The sequence below is a fragment of the Homalodisca vitripennis genome, chromosome 7, assembly GCF_021130785.1.
Source record: "Homalodisca vitripennis isolate AUS2020 chromosome 7, UT_GWSS_2.1, whole genome shotgun sequence".
Classification (NCBI taxonomy): Eukaryota; Metazoa; Arthropoda; class Insecta; order Hemiptera; family Cicadellidae; genus Homalodisca; species Homalodisca vitripennis.
Window position 1 is genome coordinate 42,457,061 of NC_060213.1, and position 24,489 is coordinate 42,481,549.

Sequence of the window (24,489 nt, forward strand, 5' to 3'; positions counted from 1 at the left end):
GGGTGTCGTAAGAGTAACTCGACAAACTTCCCAGGTGGCTTAATCAAAATAATGAAAAAAGTTCATATATACATAAGTACGAATGCGCTTTGAAACGAATGCGTGAGAAACTGATGTTTTATGGTGTAAAGATAGTTGTTAAATTTATTTTATGTAAAATGAACTAAATAATGGAATAAGATAGGTCCCTTACCAGTAACACCTACCATTATTCAGAAGTATCGGACAGAATAATCAAAATTCGGTCTCGAAAAGCATGCTTTGTTTGGATATAAAGTACATTAGCTTCATTAAATAGGTCAATAACACGCAAACTTCATTATTAAAGTTTTTAATGTTATTCTGAATAGAATGTTGTAAAATAGGCCAATAATAAATAAAAAATTTTAAAATATTAATATTTAAATAAATCAAAGTACGAAAAATAAGCAGAAAAGGCAATATTTGTTTAATAAATTAAAGTTTTTCTTAATAGCTAAACATTTTAAATGCTGATCTATGCTAATATATTATTCCAATTTCCACTCTAGAATCAGAAGTGCCCATACAGGTGCAAAACCTTCAAAATTGCGTGCGGACACGCGAGTAAATGGTAGTATTTTTGTAACCTGTAAATGTATACGTTATTATTATATAAAGGAAAGTTATTGTGGTTTTTTGTTTGTGTAACAAATTACTAAGTAAAAATAACGCATTAATGTCTAAGTCCCATGCGAACTATAGCTGCCATGATCTTAAATCTTGAAACAGGATTGAGGAAGTTAAGTTAATAAACTTTTCCCCTTAGGGTAGAGTTAGAGCTATTGTTGTTGTGGTAAGAATTACGGTGGGGTGAGTGGGGGTGTTCACGACAGTGTTCTGCCATTCACGTTTTCATTTACCCTGCTATAGTTTAACGCAATATGTTTTGTCATAATAACTCAGCTATTTCTTTAATAATTAGATATTTATCTCGCAATTGTTGTGTGCTGTCACGCTCATAACACTCCTAAAATATAAACTTATTATCGATTTTGTTAGGTTTGAATAGTTAAAGTATGCATTGCATAGTATTTATATGTTCAAATTAGCTTAGCAAAATATTTTGTTATGGTAACAATCCCTTACAAACAGGATAATATATCATTAAGCGTGATTTAATTAAAACAAAGTGTTATGAAACAATAACGTGCTTTGAGCGACATAACTAAATATTAACATGATAACTTCCAACTCAATATATTACTAGTTATTGAGAATAAGGCTGAATTCCTTTCCCTTCTACTTGTCCATGTCGTCTAATATAAATTACTCATACATTACCTTGTAACAATTAATTCACTGCCAAATTAACGCACCCCTATATCAAAGTATCTTTCATAACATTGCATATATATGCACTTTTCTTATAAATTCATATACGAGGAAGGTAACTCCTCGATTTCACAAAAATCATACCACATCTTTTCAAGAACCGTTCTACTACAAGGGTATAAATCATATATTGTATGTACATACAATGAACTCATACATAAACTACTCATACCACTTATACACTAAACTAATATTCACCTACTTAAGCAATACGATTTGTTTTCAAAAATATTATGACGTCACTAATCCCAAAAATACAACACGGGAACGTTACTACTTACAAAAAATTCCCTATCAAATAACTATCTACCAGTATTTCTCTAAGCGAATATAAACTTTGAAAACTGTACCATTCACACCTTAACCATTCACGGTCTTATGACAGGATCTAAACACGTCTACACGTAAATCCTACTTCATCTATACGTGACATTTATTGCATTCACCCAAATTGTAACTTTCATATCGACAAAGCCTACTAATAATATAATTTTACTCAACGTTACTACGTACACAGGTTATTCCTTGTATTCAGTTACCACTAATGTACACGAAACATAGCTATTTTATTTATTTCATCATATATAGTTTGGATAAAGGTTAAATACTGTTACTGAATAATCGCTGTAATAATATACTTTATAGCCATGCATATCATCTACAATTTTACTATTTTTCAAGTTATAAAAAGTAACGTGAAATATGTTATGTAAAAAGCCGTTGTATAGTTAGAAAGGGTGAAATTTCACATTGGTCTCTAGCCGTCAACGTGACATCAATCTCTTTGTAGTTGACAGGTGACACTGCCGTTATAGTTTGGCCTTAACCTTGACTTCCCCGGATATTCACAACAAAATGGAACTGAATAAGTCATATTAAAATTGTAATAAAATATGACTAACCTAGGGATACACTTCTATGTTAGTTGATGGACAAGTTCAGGATCTAAAAAGAAATAAACTGGAAAAAACCTAACTTTATTTAGATAATAAAACGAGAATAGTGTTGTCTTAAGTAGAATTAAAGAAAACTGAGAGCATCCAACAAAAAAATATGGAGCACAATTATATAACGGAGCACAGTCCTTAAAAGTTATAACGTAATGCTGTTTTACTTTTTTGATCTTTAATGGCATTTCTTCTCAGCCTCAATGTCGTTTCCATACATACAAGTTTCAATGACAACGTTTATATAAAGAAACCCTTTTTATGGCTAGGATTTTATTTCTTATACTTCTCGTATATCAAGGTAAGTTTTAGTTTTATTTACATACTAAAACATAGTAAATAATAGTTGGAAATTCTTTGTTAATTTAAACGTTATTAAATATATATTAAACTCTAGTATACCTTAAGTAGAATTTCAATAATATTAACTATAATATAATCAGATACTACAAAATATTATGAAACATTTTGTGCTCCATACGGCGCAAGAATGCTAAGAAATTACATACAAACACCAAGCACACCATGTAAAGGTCTGTCTGTAAAGAAATCCGTTTATTTGCAAATACGTTTTCTTTGCTTGAAAAAACAGAATGCACACGTGTGATAAGCGTTATTTATTATTGAATGTCTTATTTCTTAGATGTACTTACATTTTAATAAAATTATAAGTACAATTATAAATACATTAAAGGAAACTGCTTTATTTAATGGCTGCAAAACTAACATGATTGAAAATATGATAAAAAAGAAAAAGAAAATTATTGAAAGAAATTCTAGAACAACCTTATATCAAATCAAAAGTAAAGAACCTGAAAATGGATATCTGTTTCCTACAACAATCTATCTACAGATATTACTAAAAGTTTTAAGAAACATGCTAATATTAATGTATCTACAAATTCCAAAATTAAATTAAAGAATATATTAGGAAATCCCAAGAACAAAATTAATGAAGAAGAAAAATCTGGAATTTATCAAATTAATTGTGACAATTGCGATTTAAAATACATTGGCCAAACAAAAATAAAGTTAAAACAGAGAGCTAAGGAACATAGGGCATGTTTAAAATACCAACAGGAAGAAAGATCAGCCATGGCAAAACATGCACTTCAAACTGGACACTCTTTTTCAAATGCAAAATTATTAAAAGAAGTACAAAATAAAAAATTCCTTGATGCATATGAAACAATTTTTATAAAAAAGAACCAAAATAATCTGGTAAACAATGAACCTGGACCTTTTCAAAATTCACCGTTACTTTATTTGATTTAACTAAATATAAACTTTATTTTTATATATACATATAACATACTGTGCTGTCATAGAATATTACCTCTTTGTATTTTTAATGACATATGTTTTTATTTAGTACAAAATTGATTATGTTACTATTGTTATTATTACTTTCATTCAGTTGTGTGAGTCCGAAGATGTACTCATTGAGTACGAAAGGCCTCACAAAAAAAACTTTATGTTATTGGAGAGTTTGTTTGAATTAATATATAATTTCCAATAAGATAAGAGCTTCAAGAATGTATACAATTATCATTATATATATTAACATTTATACAAAAGGTGTTTCTAAACACTTGCAACTTAAGAATTAAAATATCTTTGGTTACAATACTGGCTGTTATAAACAGTAATATAACAAATAAACTGAACATATATTTATATTTCCAAATCTAAAAACATAATAGTTGAATAAAATGATAAGACAAAGCTGATATAATGTGGAACACTAAGTTATCAGCTAAGGAAACAAACTATCAAGTCCAAGCAGCAGAAGGGTCGTGTGCTTTATTAGTTAGACAAGTGGATGATGTCATCCTATTTGAGGCCTGTTGACTTGATACCTTAGCCCGGCAATGGTGAATGGGAGCAGTATTTATTTCTATATCTCATTATACAATACTAAATTTATTTATTTTAGTGAAGATAATTTGTAAACGGATTTGTTTATAAATTTTTACCTTTCACAATGTTACATGTTCCACCTGATTTCATTTCTTGAAATTTTACATTTAAAAGAACTTATTATGGTTGTTATTAGTATTATAACATTACATTGTTTAAATATTTAAAGTTTTAACACCTTAGACTGGGTGTACTAATTTGAAAATAATTATATTATTTTTTGTGTCTATTTTAAGTTTTTTGTAACTATTAAAACCTTAATGCCGAAACATTTCTTTTTATATCTATACATGTAATAGTGTTTTATATATAAATTTTATATAGAATAAGAGTTAAAATGTTTTATATACAATCTATAAAACTTTTAGTATTAATTTGACAATTAGTACTGAATTGAATTTTTTTCAATATTTCTTGTTTAAGAAAATTTATAATTTAAAAAGATATCACTATGTAATTTTAAGAATATTATATGTCAGCCAAATAAGTGGGTTTTATATAATGATTCATAAAAGTTTACGGCCAGTATTTCTGATTGAAGTAACCATTTTATAATACATCCAGCAACAGTTTACGACTGCATTCTGTAATAAAAAACTAAAAGCGTTATTAGAAACAGTTATTCACTTTATATAACAAAGACGTAACATTATGTATGAATCCCATAATCTGAGTTATGTTGTATTCAATAATGTATGTAATGTTGCAATAAATTTAGTAAGTTAGCATTTTGGAGAGCAAAGAAATTTTGGCACACCTAATAATACCTTAAGCCAAATGTAGCAATGACAATTTAATTCATTACATACAACGAACTATATTTTACAAGACAACCTATTTATATCAAACCCAAATAAGTGCAATGGTTCTTTCAAATAAAAAGCCCTGTTCAACAATCTTGAGCATTCTTATACAGATTATCTCTCTAAATACGAGTATTTTCGAGGATTCGTAATTTTAATATTTCTTCAAAAAGTTTGGCATTTGTTTTATTGATATGTATATGCACATAATTGATAAAAGTAGTTATAAGTATTTAGTTATGTACATTTAATTTATTGTATGCACAAGGTAATGAACAACAAAAGAGTGTGCAAGAGTACTTCGATATGAGGTGCCGTTTTTATTGGCTGGCGGCGCTATCTAACAGCATGACTTGAAAGTGACACCACAGTTTGGCAGATATCCCAGGAAATCCCTGTGCGTACTAACCAGTAACTCTGGGTATTTTTAACCTTTTTGCTTATCCTCTGGAGATAATAATCTCTTTTATTTAGTCACAATGTGTTTTTTTATTACAACGCAGCGGGTGAACGCTACTCAAAGGTTTTCATTTCAAACGATAATGTTTCATTTGAAATGTAATACATATTATATTTGATAAACAAATGATAGTTGTTGGAACTGACATATAAGTGGCTAAAGTAAATTCTTTTCTCTGAAGTTGGCAAAAAAGATACTTATTGTTTTGTTTAAAAAGTTAGATTCTTTTGCTTTTTTTCGGGATGAAACATTTTTTTTATCTTTAATACACATTTAGATTTAATGTTTCATATAGTACAAAGCGTCTAATACCGGACAAGGCCAATTTTGTATAAGGTATAGTTCTGATTTTAATATTATCTAATAAATTACACAAAACACTTAAATTGAATTTTTTAATTAAATAAGTAAAACATTATCAGTTTCTTTCATAATGGGGCTTTATAAATTATTGAAATATCCTTTGCGTATTTTTAATAAACAAATAATAGTATACTTCAGAAGTCATTAAAGTAATACTGTACAGTATAGTTAGATTAATAAGATTTTAAATAAGCGTAACACTATGGTGAAGTAGTATTTTTAAAGAATGGCATTTATTAATCATTTGTAAATGCTACGTCTGTCCTTTATAAATGGTAAACTGGTATCATACTTTTTCCTTATATGAAACAAAATCTTACGATATTACTACTATCAAGAAAAAACGATGAAAAACTAATTAAACACTATTTTAAGTGTCTTATTGAAAGTGATTATGTATTATACCTACTTTCTTATGTACAGTTGAAGCATTATAAAATAGTGGTTGAAAGAGGGATGTCACTAGCGACCCACAAGTTCCATAGTCATCGTCCTATTTTGTTGCAGGGTTGCTATATGAAGGGGATCACTATTTATTTCTTATAATCACATTTTTGAAGGTAGAACTATTTAAAAAGCACAATTTTATGTAGTGGCAACATCGAATGTAAAATATAGGAACACAAATATCAGCAATAGGTTGGAAAAACAATAACATCTTGTGGTAATACGAGGTGTTTGTGTTTGCGAAACATACGTGGATGTGTGGCGGGATATAAATTGACAAATACATAGAAACTTCCAGTGTATGAGATATGTCTAACCTGTTAAACTATTTGTTTTTCTTTTATAATTTCGAGTGTTTTCTATGAGGAAGAAACTAGTAAGTAAAAATATCGCCGATTATAACAGTCATGACGATAACTCTGGAGAAAAGAGTGAGTACAGGAGATAAGTTAATACACTTGCCGTTTGGAGTAGGGTTAGATCTATTGGCGTTGTGGTAAGATTGGAGGGGGGTTGATCACGTCAGTGTTTTGCTCGCGTTTTCATTTAATCTATAAGCTTTCAACTCAATACTTTCTACAATAATACATCAGCTATTTTTTTTTCTAAATAAGTTGAAATTTATCTCGCAATTCATTTGTGCTACTATACTTAAAATAATTTCAAGAATTTAACCTTATCGCTTTTTGTTAAAGTATATTTATACTACAGTAAAATAAAAAATAACAACATATGCTCTTATATTAATACTTTCAATGCACCTACTGACGATAAGTAACATATTTTTGAACATGTATATATATATAAGTAGATAGTAATATGGGGTTCCTGGCGCACTTTCGGAGCCGACCGAAAAGCAATGTAAAATACTGTTCAATGTACCATAAAGGAAGCTGAGAAATAACACAGCAAATCTCAATGAAAAATTAACCGAATCTACAGTCGTTCGTCTCCAAAAGCGATCGGTACATTACTATCTACTCTGAGGAATGAAAAATTAACCAAATCTATAGCTGTTTGCTTCTACTTTCTTAAGCTGTGCTTTGTAAAATGTTGTCAAATCTGCTACGAATAAAGGATTTATCTTAATAAAATTTAATCAATTTAAAACATTTTTACTAAAAACATACTGTACTTTAATAAAAAACTTTTCTACTAAATAAACAACATGAACTCACCAAGCTCTCTTCAGTTTCTAGCATTTCAAAAACTTACAAAGAAAGACAATTTTAACGAGTTCAACGAATTACCAAAACATTTTAAAGAACAGTTGATACTTTCCTTAAATGATACAGAATTCAAAGAACTTGTAAAGTCTTTTGCAGAAAAAACGTCTAATGGAGTGTTTTACTATCGGCAAAAAACTAAAAAAGTAAGGGATTACATATTTAATATAATTACGAAAGATATTGAAAAGAAAGTAAAAAATAAACAAACAGAGAGTTTTCATCGTTTTTTTATGACATTTTTCCCATATTATACGTTCTTTCAAGATAATCAAGACTTAATTGATGAATTTCTTAGGAATTTTTGTGAGTATCAAGATTTATCAACACAATTCATTAAAGAGCATTATAGAATTTTTCTTATAGAATACAGCCACATTTTGTGTGAAACAAAAGGTATTACTGTAGATAATATTCCATGTGATTCCTATGAAGACAGACACCAACTATGGTTATCAAAACAGTACTATGACGTGGGGAGGGACTGCAAGTTTTAGAGTTAAGACTTTATTCTACAAAGTTAATTGTTATAATTTCTTTATCTTTTATAGTCTTCTTTCCAGTAACAATCAAGTGTAATTTTTCATTTTTGTTTAATTCTTTAATCTTTTTTTCATCCAAAACAGTCAAAAATCTGTTCGGTAAGTGTACTTTACAATCTTCCAACTCGGCAATTATTGTAAACCCGAATTTATCTTTCATTTTCTCCAAATTCAAGATTCTATGTTTCTTCCTTTCTTTCAATTCATTTAACTTCTTATACTCTTTAAACTTACATTCTCCAATATCATTTAACTCTTTCAAGAACTCCATTTAAATAGAAAAAATTTAAAGACGGAAAAAATGAAATTCGCTAACCTTCACTCGAGAAGTCGGGGAGAATGTGAGTAAAACCGCATTCTTTTCACGAGGTTCTTCGTTTAATTTCTCCAAATGTACTATAAAATCATCGAGGATTTCTGGTTCAAAATCATAAACAAATTCTACATCTAGATAATAAAAAAATACAGGTAATATCTTTTCATAATAAACGTGTGTATTTAAACCAACAAACCTAATGTATTCTTTGAAAAGGAAAATAATTTTGTCAATGGTTCCAAGAGATAAGTAAAAATTTTTATTCTGTTTTCTAAATTCTGTAACAAATTTTGTTTGCTTCTTGTCTCCGTATTGTAATTTCATAAGCAGATTATTCAAATGTGTTAGTTTATTTCGAAATTTCTTAGGTTTAGGTCTTTCGTACAAAATTAAATTACAATCTCTACAAACTAAATATTTTTTATCAATAATTTCTCCTCTATTAGAACACTTGTAACAGTTGGCATTATACTCTTCCATTTAAACAAAAAGATTTTTTTATAAATGGAGATTATGAAACTAACTCTGCCGAGATATAAATTTTTCAGCGCAAATGTTTGTGTTTACATTTCTACAACAGAGATAAATAGAAATAATTTCATTCTATTGTACAACTATTTAGGATATTTTGTCTATGATTACAAAGATTATTCCGGAAGAAATCGAGATTTTTCATCAACGAAAGAGTATATTTTTGAAGTTTTAGAAGGAATGAAAGAGAATAATATGAACATCATTAACTACTGAATTTCTCTAATATCGTTCTTAATCACATCATAGGCTAAAAATTTCTCAGAAACCACAACAACATAACAAATCGCGTTTGTAACAGCTTTTTGAAAATCCATATTGATAATTATATCGTTCTTTGAACCAGAAATATTTGTCAAACTCTTTGTTGTATCAATGACATAAATAGGTCTATTCGCTAAAAATTCTTTAGGATTGTAATACATTTCCTTATTATTACAGTAAACTTTCTTAAAATCTTGATACATCTGATACATGATTCTGAAAAGACCTCCGGAAATGTTTAAATTTTGTAATTCATCTGGATAATAAGAACCGTTCAATTTTACTCTGATATTTTTTACATCCAAACTATCAAACTTTGAAGGATTTTTTTCTTGATTATTCTGTCTATCTGTTTGAAAACCGATGATAACGAACTTGGGATTGAAGATATTTCTATAAATATTTGTGATATCGAACGAATAAGTTGTTCCGGAAATACCTTTTTGTTCAATACATTGCCAATCTAGAAAATTAAACATAATGTTTTGACTTTTTGTAATTTCATCAATCAACCTAATTTTACTCGTGGTTTTATAATCAATCATTGGAACTCTAATAAAAAAAATCTGTAATTGTTATTTTTCCATCAACAGGCATAACATTTCCAGTTGCAGTCTTCAGAATCACATCATCGTCTTCTGCTCTTATAAAACTTAGATAAAATCCTCCTTTATAGATCGGAATAGTAACATTTTCAAAAAATCCTAATCCAAAATGAGATAAATTTCCAGCTGCTTCAAAAACACCAAATTTAAAATCTGATTCAAAGCCATTAGAAGTTTGAGAAATAACATCACTTTTTGAATACGAAATAGTTCCTTTAATTGTGCTTAATTGGCCACAGTTTTCGACTTCTTCTATCAATTTATTGTGTTTTCTTACTTCAATCTTAGAAAATAAAAACGGTATAAAATTATCGATTAATCTAACATTATCAGTTCCAAGATATGCTTGACCATCTTGTTTTGTTAAAGTTCCAGAAATATAAAACTGGAAGTTAGACGAGCAAAAGTTATCTCCAAAATCAATATTAAACTCAGTTCTTTTATTCGGTTCATTCAAATGTTGTTTACTAATTGGATAGAAATTTTTAAACTCCGCCCTTTCAATATCACTAGCATATTTTCTGTAGTCCGCCATTTAATAAGAGAAAATTTAGAAATTTTAAACATCATGTATCATTTTTTCATCGATCTAATGTACGTTTTTATAAGAAAAGATATAAATTTTAGTAAAATAATTAAAAAGATTAGAGTCATTTTTAATGATCTACTTCGTCATATTCAGGATTCTCTTCCTTAAATTTTGCGATCTCGGTCACATATTTCAATAAAATCTGCACAGGATAGTAACCGCTATCTATAATATTGTTCCAATCAACTGTATCTTTATTTTCATCCAAAAACTTTATACTCAAGTGTTGATAGAGACAAAGAACAGACATATGATCTTTTAATTGATAATGTATATTTTCTTGAATGAACTCTGGGGACAGATTTTGATATTTAGCAATGTTATACCAATTCAATTTGTTTACGTATAATCTCATCATATCTTCGGATAATTCATATTTTTGAGAAATATCATCCCAATGTTCTTTTTTCAAATCTCTTTCGTGTTGCATTATAAAAAGATCGAAAGCACTGTAATGTCCCGCCATCTCTATTTATTAAGAAAAAATTTCAAGTTTTTATAAATTGGCTCTTTTTAGCGTTACATTCAGCACATTTTCCAGAAATTCTCTTAACTCCATTGATGTTTGCATAGTATTTTATATCATTTGTTGCAGTTTTTTCTTTACATCTCACACAATATATGAGCGCCATTTATATAAGGAAAATTAGTCATCATAGCCGCCTAATCCATTAAATCTGTTATCAATGTTTTCAAAAGATTTATTAACATCTTCTTTAAATTTATTAAAGTTTTCTTCTAGTTTATTTACTTTATCGAGATATAAATCGTTGTATTCAACGAGTTTATGATCAATATTCTCAAAAGTTTTTGTGGCATCTAAACTAAACTTATCAAAAGACTGCTTATTTTTTATAACTTTTTCATTAATTTCGCCAAAGTTTTCTTCTAGTTTAATTAATTTATCATGAAGTAAAGATTGATTAGTAACTACTCTTTTAAAAACTTCACCATTTTTTCTATCGGTTTCATTAAAACCCTCTTGAAATTTAGCGAAATGTTCCAAAAAGTTTGTTATTTTTCCATAAAGATCGCCTTTATATAGATTGAAATTTTCCTCAAAATTTGTAAATTTTTCATCACAATTTTCTATAGATCTTTTACTTCTCGCTTCAAGTTTTTCATAGACTTCTGTTGTAAAATCTTTAACATGCTGTTTATGATTCTCATAATTTTGTTTTAGTTCATTAAACATTTTAATAGGATCTTCTAATTGAATCATTACAACAACATCAAATGGATTAATTCCTTTACTAACACCGCTAATTCTTTTTCCTTTAAAATCTAAGGCATTTTTAACATTCGGATCATGTAAATCAACAATATCGATGTTTTCTGATAATTTTAGAGGTTTTAAAATTTGTTCTTTAACAACAACATCATGTTTGTCAATACCAGGTCGAACACCGACAATTCTTTTCTTATTAGCCAAACTAACATAATTCTTTTCAACTTTGATCGCTTCAGTAATTTTATCAGCTTTTTCAATATGAGACATTAAATTGGTAAATAATTTTTTTACACCATCATCAACTTCTTTTTCCAATGTTTTTATTTTATCAGCAACTTCATTTGAACTCATGAAATTTGCAAGTTTGTTATCATATTCTGCTTTAAAATCTTCAATCTCGACAGCAAACATATCTGAATCTGGAAGGTTTTGTAATAAATTTTCTAACTTGTTATCAAACTCATTTCTCAAACTATCAAAATTCAAACTATTATCTACATTTTGAATAATTTGTGTTCCAAATACGTCAAAAATATTTTGTGAATCCATATTTATTAAGTAATAATTTGTTAACAACTTCTTTAAAATCTTTACCAGTACTCAGTTCATTCAAAACAAAAACACATAAGTCTTGAATCTGAGAATCATTGTAGTAGACGCTTGATTTTTTCAAATATTTGATCAATTCTATAGGTGGTTTGTCCTCAATTCTTCCATACGAATCAAAATAACATGCATTCTTATCATTTTTATAATAACAAATCCAATGCGTTCCACTTCCCATAATCGAGTCTAAATTCACAATTCCACATTCAAATTTCTTAACTTTTTCAGGTAATGTATCTCTCATGAAGATTCCTCTAAAATGTTTAATATTTTTGCAGATTTCTTCCAATTCCCCGAATGTTAAAGGTTTAAATTTTTTTTTCAATGTTTGATTTCACGTAATTCAAAGTTTTTTTCATCTAATCCAGATCCTGTAACATCTTCCAACTCTTTATCTAACCAATTTAAAATGTTTCGAACAATAGGAATCACATCTTTTTTAACGATTGGAGCAGCTTTACGAACATAAGGAACAACATTTTTAACAACTGGAATATTTTCTCCAAAATCTAATAAATCTTTCAAAAGTCCACCATTTTTGAGTTCTTTCAACTGATTATAAGAAAATTCTATTCTGGTTCCTTTATTGTTTTTCTTATGTTTTTCGAGTTTATTGTATTGTCTATTTGTTAAAAATATCTTATCTTCGCCATTTTTTAGTTGATCTATTTTACATTGAATACTAACGGGTATTTTCTTCTTAAAAGCGGATTTTATTTTTTCTTTCTGATTTTTGCTGAAATTTACATTCACCTCCATTTATATAGTTAAAATTTCAAGTTCTCTTCGATTCCCATTCCTAGTTTTCTCTTCAAAAACATTGCTCCAGCTGTTGGAAGCGCAACAAATCTTTCACCTAAACTAGCATCTTTTGATAAAAATCTATCCATTGCTTTATCTTGCAAAACTTTATCTGGTATATGTCTGGAATTTGTGTCTCTATGTTTTGCATAAAAAAATATCGTGTTCCATAGCACCTTGATCTAACTTATTTATACCAGGATCTCCTCTTTTTAGTCTTTTTTCGAGTTTTGTGCCAGGCCCCAGATACTGATAAGTTGGTACGTGTAATTCAAAAGGTAAATTGTTGATAAAATCATTCAAAAGTCCACTACCCTCAATCATAGATGAACTTATTGCCGGCAAAACTCGTTTTAAATATTTAATTCCATCAGGTTTTTCAATCATTTCATCAAGTTTGTTCGAAATAAAATCTTTAATCGCTTTCTTTTCGTTCAAAAAATTGTTGTTTCCAGCCTTTTCTTGAGCATAAATATAATTAATAATTCCATCGAGTTTTATCAAATCGTCGATATATCTGTACTCAATCTTATTATCATTGTATTTTCTCACACCTGATCCTTCGATTCTTTTTTCCCAAATTGGTTTAATCAAATTGAGATATTTTTTTACCTTTACTTGACTTTGGTTTCTTAGTTGATGGATCATTATTTTTGTAAATTGAATCAGATTTCCATAAAATTTCAGTATACTTTTTCAAGTCTTCTTCAGAACATCTCTTTTGGAACATCAGTGCCTGTTAATAATCTCCATAAACCTTGAGTTCCTTCATATGTTTTTTCATTAATAATGATATCATTATGCTCAAAATTCACGGGCAAATTTCCAATCATAAAACTTTTCTTTTTTCTGTCCCAATACAAACCAAATTTATCATCCTTTGCTCTAGGAAGAAATTTTTTACCAATTTCACCAATTATTATATCCGTTGTTCCAGGACTTATTGGTTCAACTATGGTAGAGTCTTCAATGATTCGAGGTCTAAATGGTGTTGAAGATGGTAATTTTGGCAATTCAAACTCAGATTCTGGTATCAGCAAATTGTCGTACAACTGGAACCAAATTCATTAAATTTTGATTATCGCTTAAAACATTTTCAATTTTGCCCTCAACATTTTTTATTGCAGATGTTACAGGTTGATTAATTTTTTGAATAAATTCTTGTTCTTTTTCATCAATTCGAATCTGTTCTTTAAATTCTTTGATTAATTTCTTTTCTATTTGATCAAGTTTTTTTGCTTCTTCTGAAGTTACGTTCGCCATTTATTTAGGAAAATTTTGAAACGTAAACGTGGAACGTGGAAACGTGAACACGAAACGTGAACACGGAACGTAAAACGTGAACGTGGAACGTGAAACACGAACGTGAAACACGAACGTGAAACGTAAACACGAACGTAAAACATGAACGTGAAACGTAAACACGAACGTGAAACATGAACGTGAAACATGAACGTGAAACATGAACGTGAACGTGGAACGTGAACAGATTTACCGTTTTTCTGTTATTTTCATAATGTAAATAAAAATTAAAGATAATATAAAAATAATTGTAACAAATATTTTATCAAGTAGATTTGTCAGACCACTGAGCAGCATTTATATTAGAAAATTTATTCAGATATTTACCATTTTTAGGCTTCAAAGTTAGATTAATAGTTAAAAATCCGTAGTCTTCCTTCCAAATTTTATCACATAATTCATTAAAGTGGTTAAAACTCATATCAGATCCCACATAATTGTTGTAAATCTTTCTCGAATAGTGATCATCTTGCTTAAAAATACACAACATATTCAGGTTATTTCTTATAACTTGTTTATCAACCTTTGAAAAGCATTGGGAAAGATAGATACAAGATATGTTTTTGTGACGAGACATTACGAAATATTCCTTAATAACGTCTTGATTTTCTAAAATACAATCATCGAAAACGATTAAAGAATTTGGTTTACACTCGCTTAATGGAACTATGTCCTCAGAAGCATTATAAAAATGTGATATTTTTTTGTTTAAGTTTTTCTCAATATTTTCAAATCTTTCTTGTAATTTTTTATAGGCGTCTTGTTCTAAAGATTTACTAAAAACATACAAATTGGAATAAGGAATCAACCTATTGTAGATAAAATTCAATAATAAAGTTGTTTTTCCACATCCACTTGAACCAACAATTAACAATCTGATTGGTTGATCTTTCTTATTTTCTTCAAACGTTTGAAGTTTTATCTGATCTTTTTGCTTTAAAAATTTCTCCATTTAAATAGAAGATTTTCATCTTGAAGCAACGCTTGCGAAAATGAAGCTGTTCAAGTTGACTTCAGAAAGCTCTAAATTAGTTTTAAACTTGGAACTCCCTATACACTTAGAGGAAGAATCAAATTATTTTATCGGTTTAAGCGGTTTTTATTCTGACAATTTTGTAATAAATATTAGTGAAAGTTCTTCTTATTGTATAGGATTTAGTGAGAAGAACATAACAAAATATTATGGTTTAAACAAAGGATATTATACTTTCGATCAAATTAAAAATTCCCTTAAAAATTATCTGAAAACATTCAAACAATCAGATAAATCTTTAAACTTTGACGAAAACAAGTTTGAAATGCAAAAAAATTATCTCTCTAATAAAATTCAAATAAAATCACCAGTAAGAATAATGTTTTCAGCAATTATTGTAGATTTGTTAGGGTTTGTTCAAGAAACTATTGAGCCAAATCAGGTATATTTAGGAAATAAAACGCCAAAATTTAGACCGTTCGATGTAATTGAAGTGCACTGCAATCTCGTTGAACCTAGTTTTGAAAATCATACCGAACATTTACACAAAGAATCTGAAATTTTGTACACTTTTTTCCCAAATGTTGCTTATGGATAAAAAATCAGTGAAAAACCAAATGAAATCGATTATATTCCAATTAGAAAAAATATTAAAAGAATTCAAAAAATCGTCTTAACTGTTCAAGACTCTGAGGGAAATTTATTAAATAATGAGAGTAAAACAACAATATATTTAAGATTGTCGAAAGAATGATGAATCAAGGGGGGAACGAATCGTTCTTACCTTCAAATTTTCAAGAAAACAACTTTTGAATGTATAAATTACAAGAGTCTATGCCATAGACCCTTTCAAAATCTTCATCCTGACACTATTTTCATTAATGAATCTGGATTTTATTCTCGAAATACAAATTACTAGTTAAATTTCTTTTCTATCTAAATGGAGTCAGTTGTGAATCTACTCAAATTCAATAATAAAGAAATTTTAACATTTGTTGACGAAAATAATGAATTTTGGTTTAAGGCGAAAGATGTTGCAGAGGTGTTAGAATATAAAGATACGAAGAAAGCAATTAAAGAACATGTCAAAGAAAAATATAAAAAAAGCTTCGAAAACATACATTCTGAAGGTAGGGATGATTCGCCCCCGCCTTCAAACTTTCAAAAAAACACTGTTTTCATAAATGAAGCAGGCATATATTCTTTAATCTTGAAATCTAAAATGAAAATAGCAGAAATGTTTCAAGATTGGGTTTTAGAAGAAGTTTTACCAAGTATTCGTAAATTTGGTGTGTACAAACTTGAAAACGAAAATAAGCAGTTAAAAGATGAAATAAAACAGTTACAAATTTCAGGTCAAATGAAATCCTTGAAAATAGAGAATCAAGAATTGCGAATGGAATTAATGAAGAGAGATATGGTATGTAAAGATTTTGATAAGAAAAAACACCATGTTTTTGTGTTAATTAAGAAGAATCACATGTGGGAATGGCCTTATTACGTTATCAGAGCTCAGAAACGAGAAATACCAAACCGATTAAAACATCTAAAAATAAATTATCCTGAATTAGAGATTTTGTTCATTGATGACGAACCAAATTCTATCAATCTGTATAACCAAATGAAAGAATCTTTGAATATTTTATACAACGGAAATCATTTTACTACAAATATGGCAGAATCTCGACTGATTTATAGAATATCTAAATTACACGATGAAAATGTTTCTAAATTTTACTAAAAACTCTCGATTTATTATATTTTGTTTGTAAATGTTTAGCATAACTAGGTAACCATTGTAAAATCTTTTTTTCATATTCACAAGGCATTTCGTTTTTATAACTTTCGCTGAAAATTTTTTTAGCACAATCTTTGCAAAAAGCATCTTTTCTATCTTTACTATACTGCCAGTTATTAAATTCAGAAATATTTTTAATTTCTTTACAAAAGTAACACTTTTTTTCTTCTAAAGTTAATTTGTCCATTTTATCATATAATTCCTTACAATAACAGTCTTTTCTATTCTCTTCTTGACACTTTGTACATTTCTTTTGAGACTCCATTTAAATAGAAAAAATTATTACACGATGAAAATGTTAAACTCTTGAATTATGATATTTTGTTTGTAAATGTTTTTGATAATTATTTAACCATTTTATAGTTCTTCCACATTCACATTGAGTATCTTCATAATATAATCTATGGTGATTCTTCTTTACACAATCTTTACAATATGAGTCTTTCTTATCTCTACTATAGTGATCACTATTAAACTCTGAAATTTTTTTAGTTTCTTTACATTTAAGACATTCTTTATCTTCCAAAGTTAATTTTTCTATTTTATCATATAATTCTTTATGATATTCCCTTTCACAATCTTTGCAATTATAATGCATTCCATCTTTCCTATTTTTATCTTTATAAAATTCATTTAAATCTTTAAATTCTTTGCACTTTGTACATTTCTTTTGATGCGCCATTTATATATAGATAATTTATATTACAGTTTTGACTTCTTCAATTCATATTCATAAAACTTTCCGGTTATTTCTTCATTATTTAAATCTTTTATACTATAAGTTACAGGATCTGTGTAATTAATTTGATAAATCACAAAGATTTCTCTTGACCAATTGTTCTTATATTTGTTCGAAAATGTTTGTTTTTTACTAACAATTCTTACATGATCATCGACTTTAAATTTAGTTTTCGTGTGAATTTCAGGTGGAACATACTTGAAAACGGTCTCTAATAACTCCTTTTCTGCATCCTTATCTACGTCTTTCGGTTTCATTTTGATTGTGCTGTGAACTGTATCGTTATAATTGTTTACGATTTTTTGAAGAATATCGATCCATTTAAAGTTTTTATTAATCTCAAAAATTACTTTCATTCTCTCATTTTGAGTTCTGTTATATCTCTCTACAATACTTGATTTCTCTTCGTTTTCAGTATGATAAATCTTAATGTTGTATTTCCTCAAAACATCGTTAAATTCTTTATTTTTAAACTCTAAACCCTTATCTGTATGAAGTAGGTTAGGAGGTTTGTGATTGATCCTTATGGCATCTTTTACTATATCTTCGAAAGCTTTTGAAATATCCTTGCCGTTTTTTCTTTTGATAGCTCTTGACCAAGCATATTTTGAGAAAGTATCAATAACATTTAACATATACTTAAATCCATCATTTTGATCTGAATAGTTAGACATTATAACTAAATCTGCTGCCCATAAATCGTCAATTCCTAATGTTATAATTTTTCTCTTTTTAAACTTTTTTTCGTACTGGTGCATGAATTTCTCGAGCTTCAATCTCTATCTCATCTTTAGTCTTCAATTCTTGCTTAACAGGTTTTGGATTTGGATTCTTTATAAACTTACTCTTGTTTGTCTTACATTTTGAACATTTTGCAGCAATTCTATACAATCCATTTTGAGTTTGAACGATTTTTGAATCTATATTTTTCGTTTTCTTTTTACACTTGTGACAGTGAATTAAATCATCTTCCATTTACATATCAAAGTTTCCAAGTTTATTTAATTCGTCTAATATATCAGATTTTGCTTCATTTTTATAGCCATACGGTACTGTATCGATCTTATTTTCTAGGACAATTCTCTTATCATCTTTAGCGTTCAGTGCCAGCTTGTTTATGGTAACAGTGTACAACTCATGTTTATAACTTTTGATGACTGTCATCTCCCTAAATTCTTCTTTATCTTCGAACAAACATCTCTTCAAGTTTTCGATATTTATTGTTTTATTTACAACGCTTCTCTTAATTCCTTTACACCTAACTGGGTTTTTATCTAGATATTTGTACGAGTACATTTTCGATCTCAATCCACAAAATTCTTCTAAAACTTCGCTATTTAACTCATCTTTGAATTTTCCCTATTACCTTCTTATTTTTAGTAGTGAAACATTCATGATCTTTTGGATAATCACTTGTATCAAAGTCATCTATATTTTCTTTAATAATTTTAAAAGGATCTCGTTTCAATTCTAGAAAATAACTGTCTGTATCCATGTAACACAGATTCAAATCTGGATCAAACTTCTTTAATTTGTTGTAATAAAACTCGTACATTAGCAATTTTGAGAGGTCGAGAACTGAAAATCCTATGTAAATCGGTTTGTTAAATTTAACCTTTTGTTTGTACATGTGACTCGCTATACAGTTGTCGTCAAAGATGTTAAAGCATTTGAAATTTGTTTTCTTAGCTTGTTTCATTGAAAATTCTTCATTTCCAAGCTTAATATCACATCTGTTTCTCACATTTTCCATAGATTTTCCAAAAACTGAGTTGTTCATCAGCTTATAAAAGTCCTTTTCAAAGTCGCTTGTAGCTTTGGTTCTCATGTTTGTGTGAAAATCAATGTATTCTTTCATAAAAGGCTTCTGATCGAATGCAATAACTCTATTCACATGTTTCAAAATCATACCTTGTTCCAAATAGAACTTCAAATTTCTCGAATGAACAACGTATTCAGTTTTATCCAGTAGAGTTGTGCAAAGTTTGTTTTTAAAATGTTCTGGAGCAAGAGGTAAATCCTTGTGATGTTCGTGTAAATTTGTTGGATATCCAAGATCGACTTCGAGAATATAGCCATAATCTTCGTCGCCAGTGAGTTCTAAAATTGTTTCTTGCCACTCTTCTTTTGTATACGTTTTAGGATCCATCCACTTGATATCACTAAACGGCAGTTTTTGCATAAGGCCATACCCATAAAGGTTGTTTGCATCAACGTATAACAAATAGTTTTCGGGCTTTGTCTTATCGAAATCTTTCAAATATTTGTTATTTGCTTTCACATATCGTTTAATACACTGAGAAATGCCCCCGCGAATGCCTTTTTCAATCATCAAATACATATTATAATCGTTAATTAGCTGAAGCTCAATTTTCGTTAATTTTAACATTGCGTCCCATGCGAGACTGGGAGCTGTTAGATAGTGTGCCGGATCGAGTTTATAACAATTAAGGCAAATGTTTCTGAAATTTTCGAATATATCAGCAAGCAATAAAACATCTTGGATATTGTACAAATCAGAGTAATTTCCAAGATTTTTTCTCTTTTAATTTGTTCCAAACATTTAAGTAGTGTTAAAAATCTTTCTCAGATATGCTCTCATCTGTCAAAAGTGAATAGAAATCTTGAATTCTCAATTCTTCTGTGTAATCAAGTTTTTCAATACTGTCGATAAATTCATAGGGAAATATTCCTTTTCCAGATAGAATTTTAAAAATCTCGTCGTCGTCATTTGGCTGTCTTTCTATTATCTCATTCAATATTCTTCCATCTTGTATAAAATGATTTGTATGTTTGAAGTCTTCTCTCTTTAGATTTTTAGCTAACTTTTCTATAGACGAGGCCATGAATCTGAACGTGTCTACAAACGAAAACTTGATGAATTTTCTTGGCTTATCACCTTCGAATTCATAGCCATATCCAGAATTTATAGAATAATTTATATATTTTTCATCGGTGTTTGCAATCAAATCAACATTTCCATATTGTTTAGCCAATTCTTTTATGTACAAATGAGTATCGTAATTTGACATATTGTGGCAGAAAACGGGAATATTCTGAGGAAATTTCAAATTTAGATTGCAACATGCATGAGCTGCGCCTCGAAACTTGCCGGTTAAATGACAATGATCTCTCACTTTATTATAACTCTTATCTTTCCAACTATCAGGAGTAAAACCATACTGAATTGACCCAACATCATAAGCAGACCATTCACAGATATGACAAACGTTTGAATTTTGATACGAAATTTCTTCTTCTTCTGTCAATTTCATAGGTTTCATGTTCTTAGAATTATATTTTTTCGCTATGTATTTCGATAATTTATTGAGTTCTTCAAACAATTTTGTCGGGACGTTTTTCAAATCTTCTTCATTTTTGGCACGATAACATATCGGTTTGTACATGCGATTGGTCACATTCGACACTAAATATAGAGTAAAACCATAAGGAATGTGCCTCTGAATCTTGGTTGTAGTCGATCTTTGTGGATTGTTCTTGCATGTCGGAATTTTTTTTAATATGCTCTCAAAGTCCATATAAATTACGTACGGATGGTTAAATTTCTTTTGATAATTAGTAAATTTAGTTGTTTTACCTGGAAATGGCATAATTGGCTTACAAACTTCATGATTTTTACAAATTTCTAAATGATCTGTTAAATCTCCAGATTTGTAAAAATGGCTTAAACATCTTCTACACAAAAATTTTCTTTCTTTATGTTTAGACAACTGCGAAGAAACAAGCTTATTTAAATCGGTTATCAAAACATAATGAGATTTATCATCTTGTTTAACATACAATAAATCAATGTTTGTTTCAGCGTCATATTTTTCAGAAATTTGTAACGGAACAATGTTAATATTTTCATCAAAACTGTAGACATTGATAGACATTGTTGGATACTTATACTTGGAATTGTAGCTTCGTTTTTCAAATATTTGTATATCTTTCAGAGACATTGGATACTCAAAACCTGAAAATATTTCGTCATTCACAAATTTTTCGTATTGCTTTACACGTTCACAGTCTCTTTCTGGTTTTTCAATAGCACATCTTATTGAGTAAATAAAGCAAAAATCATCTCTATTTTTTATATTTATACAAGCTTTTTTATCTTTGATATTCTTTGGTAAATCGATGTATGATCCTGCATTCATCATTTCGTGTTTGTTAAGGCTCAAAACTAGTTGTTTACAACTTTTAAATGTCCATCCGGAACCTTTATTTGGATTATTCGTTTGTTCTCGATGTGTTAATTTATTAAATTGCTTAGTAATAAAGTCGTTTACGTCAAAGATTTCGTCTGCTTTGATAGTAAAATACATTAGACATGTTTGCGGTTCACCATTCACTAAAGTTCGTTCGTATTCACATTCCAAAGAGAGATAACCCTTCATATTTTTAACATTTTCTTGAAATTTCTCGATTAAACTTTTAATTTCTGACCGCATAATTGAAAGATATTTGTAAATTGACATGGAATTGTCGTTCAAGTTTGTTAAAATGTATTGCTTGAAAAGACCGTGTATTGAGGATAAAACTTCTACATCAATGATATTTTCGGATTTTACTTTAAGAGTTTTATCAATTTCTTTGATCATTTCAGACTTGGTTTTATCGTTAGTACCGATAGCCAACTTTTCAGCTATTGAATGAAGTTTTTCATCATTAAATAGGTCGAGATTTTTCTTTTCAACTTTGAAATTTCTCTTTAATTCACGTAATTTCTCAATATTAAACATGTTTTCGTGATCGGCAATTTTATTTTCTCTAGCCCACTGTCTTAAATAATTTAGTTCATTATTGTAAATTTGCTTGTTTTTTTCATGACTTTTAGAATTATAATGGCGATCATAGTTTTTTCTTAAAATTTCTATTTTGCAGAACGGACATGATATTTTTTCGCGCTCCATTTAGATAGAAAAATTTATTTAACTAAATGGTGCTTGTAAACCAACGATTGCGCCTCTCACGGCGTGATATCACTACGGATATGACGCAGGCGAAGCGATTATCGTGATGGTCGGTCTGTAGTAGCACACCTCGACTGTCATTGATACACACAGCGCAATCTTTCGGAACTAAAATGTCGGTAATGCAGATTTGCTTTTAAGAATAAAAATTGTGTTCCCGTTTACTATTATAACATTTTCTTTTTCAAAATGTTAGATAATTTTACCTATTTTAAATATGCGTACATTTTGTTACTTGTAATTTTCAAATTATATTTTAAATTAATTTCTTAAATTTTTACTTCTCGATGGGCTGTTGTATTGTGTTGCTGAGTATATATGTCCGCGAATTCGGTTTTGGTCGGTTAGGAAGTTTACTTCTGAACTGTTTCAATGCGAGTGGCCATAGCGGAGAAACACCAAGTTCAGAAGTATTCAGATCGTATTCCGGAACCATTTCTCTATCCGTATCTCGCTCTTCTCTCTCTCTCTAGCCTGAATATAGATCCTAGCCTATAAACGGCAGAAGTGATCGTGTCATAGGCATAAAAAGAGAGGGAGAGAGAAAGAGACAGAGGGAGGAGAAAAGGTCGACCGAGAAATGGTTTTGCACTTTTTGACTTTGAATTTTTTCTATTTAAATGGAGTTCTTGAAGGAGTTAAATGATATTGGAGAATGTAAATTCAAAGAGTATAAGAAGTTAAATGAATTGGAAGAAAATAAGAAATACAAAATTTTGAATTTGGAGAAAATGAAGGATTAAATTCGGGTTTACAATAATTGCCAACACATATGTGAAAGAAACGGCCAAATATACAAAATAATTGAATCGTAAAAAGTGAGGGCTCTGTGGTGTAATGGTAGCACATTCACCCGGCAAGTGAGAGATCCGGGTTCGAGTCCCGGCGGAGCAAGTACTTTTTGCGATTCAATGTTTATTGAAATAAATTAAATTCGGCTATTGCCTTTTATAAAAATTTAATTAATGTAAATAGAAGTCATTTGACAGGTATTTGGTCTTCCGATCATATGTTAGTTTGGTTATTTAAACACATATGTGAAAGAAACGGCCAAATACAAAATAATTGAATCGTAAAAAGTGAGGGCTCTGTGGTGTAATGGTAGCACATTCACCCGGCAAGTGAGAGATCCGGGTTCGAGTCCCGGCGGAGCAAGTACTTTTTGCGATTCAATGTTTATTGAAATATATATATATATATTATATCTTTATATATATATATTTCTTGTGTGCGTGTGTATGTTAATGAACTCCTCCTAAACGGGTGGACCGATTTTAATGAAACTTTTTGTGTGTGTCTTCAGTTGGATCCGAGAATGGTTTAGATTCATAATTCGGTCCAATTTTAATAGTTTATTTAATTAATTTTTTTAATAAGAAATTGTTGTTGATGGTGGAGTGTTTTACATTGGATCCGCCAGACTGCGCCACGAACGACACGTAATACAAAGTGAACTGATACTTAACAGCTGTGAATATTTTCAGCTGAAGTTCATCAAAGAGGTAGAAACATTTGTTCACAATTAAAATTAAGAAAGTTCGTATTTTAAATTTGTAAAGTGATTGATCAGTAGTGTAATGCAGATTGCAAAGATGAAGTTTCACCAATTGTTCTACGTAAACATTATAATATTACAACACAGCCATAATGTTTTTCTATTTTAATTCCAGGTTTTCCCGACATTTTGTGCTGCTATC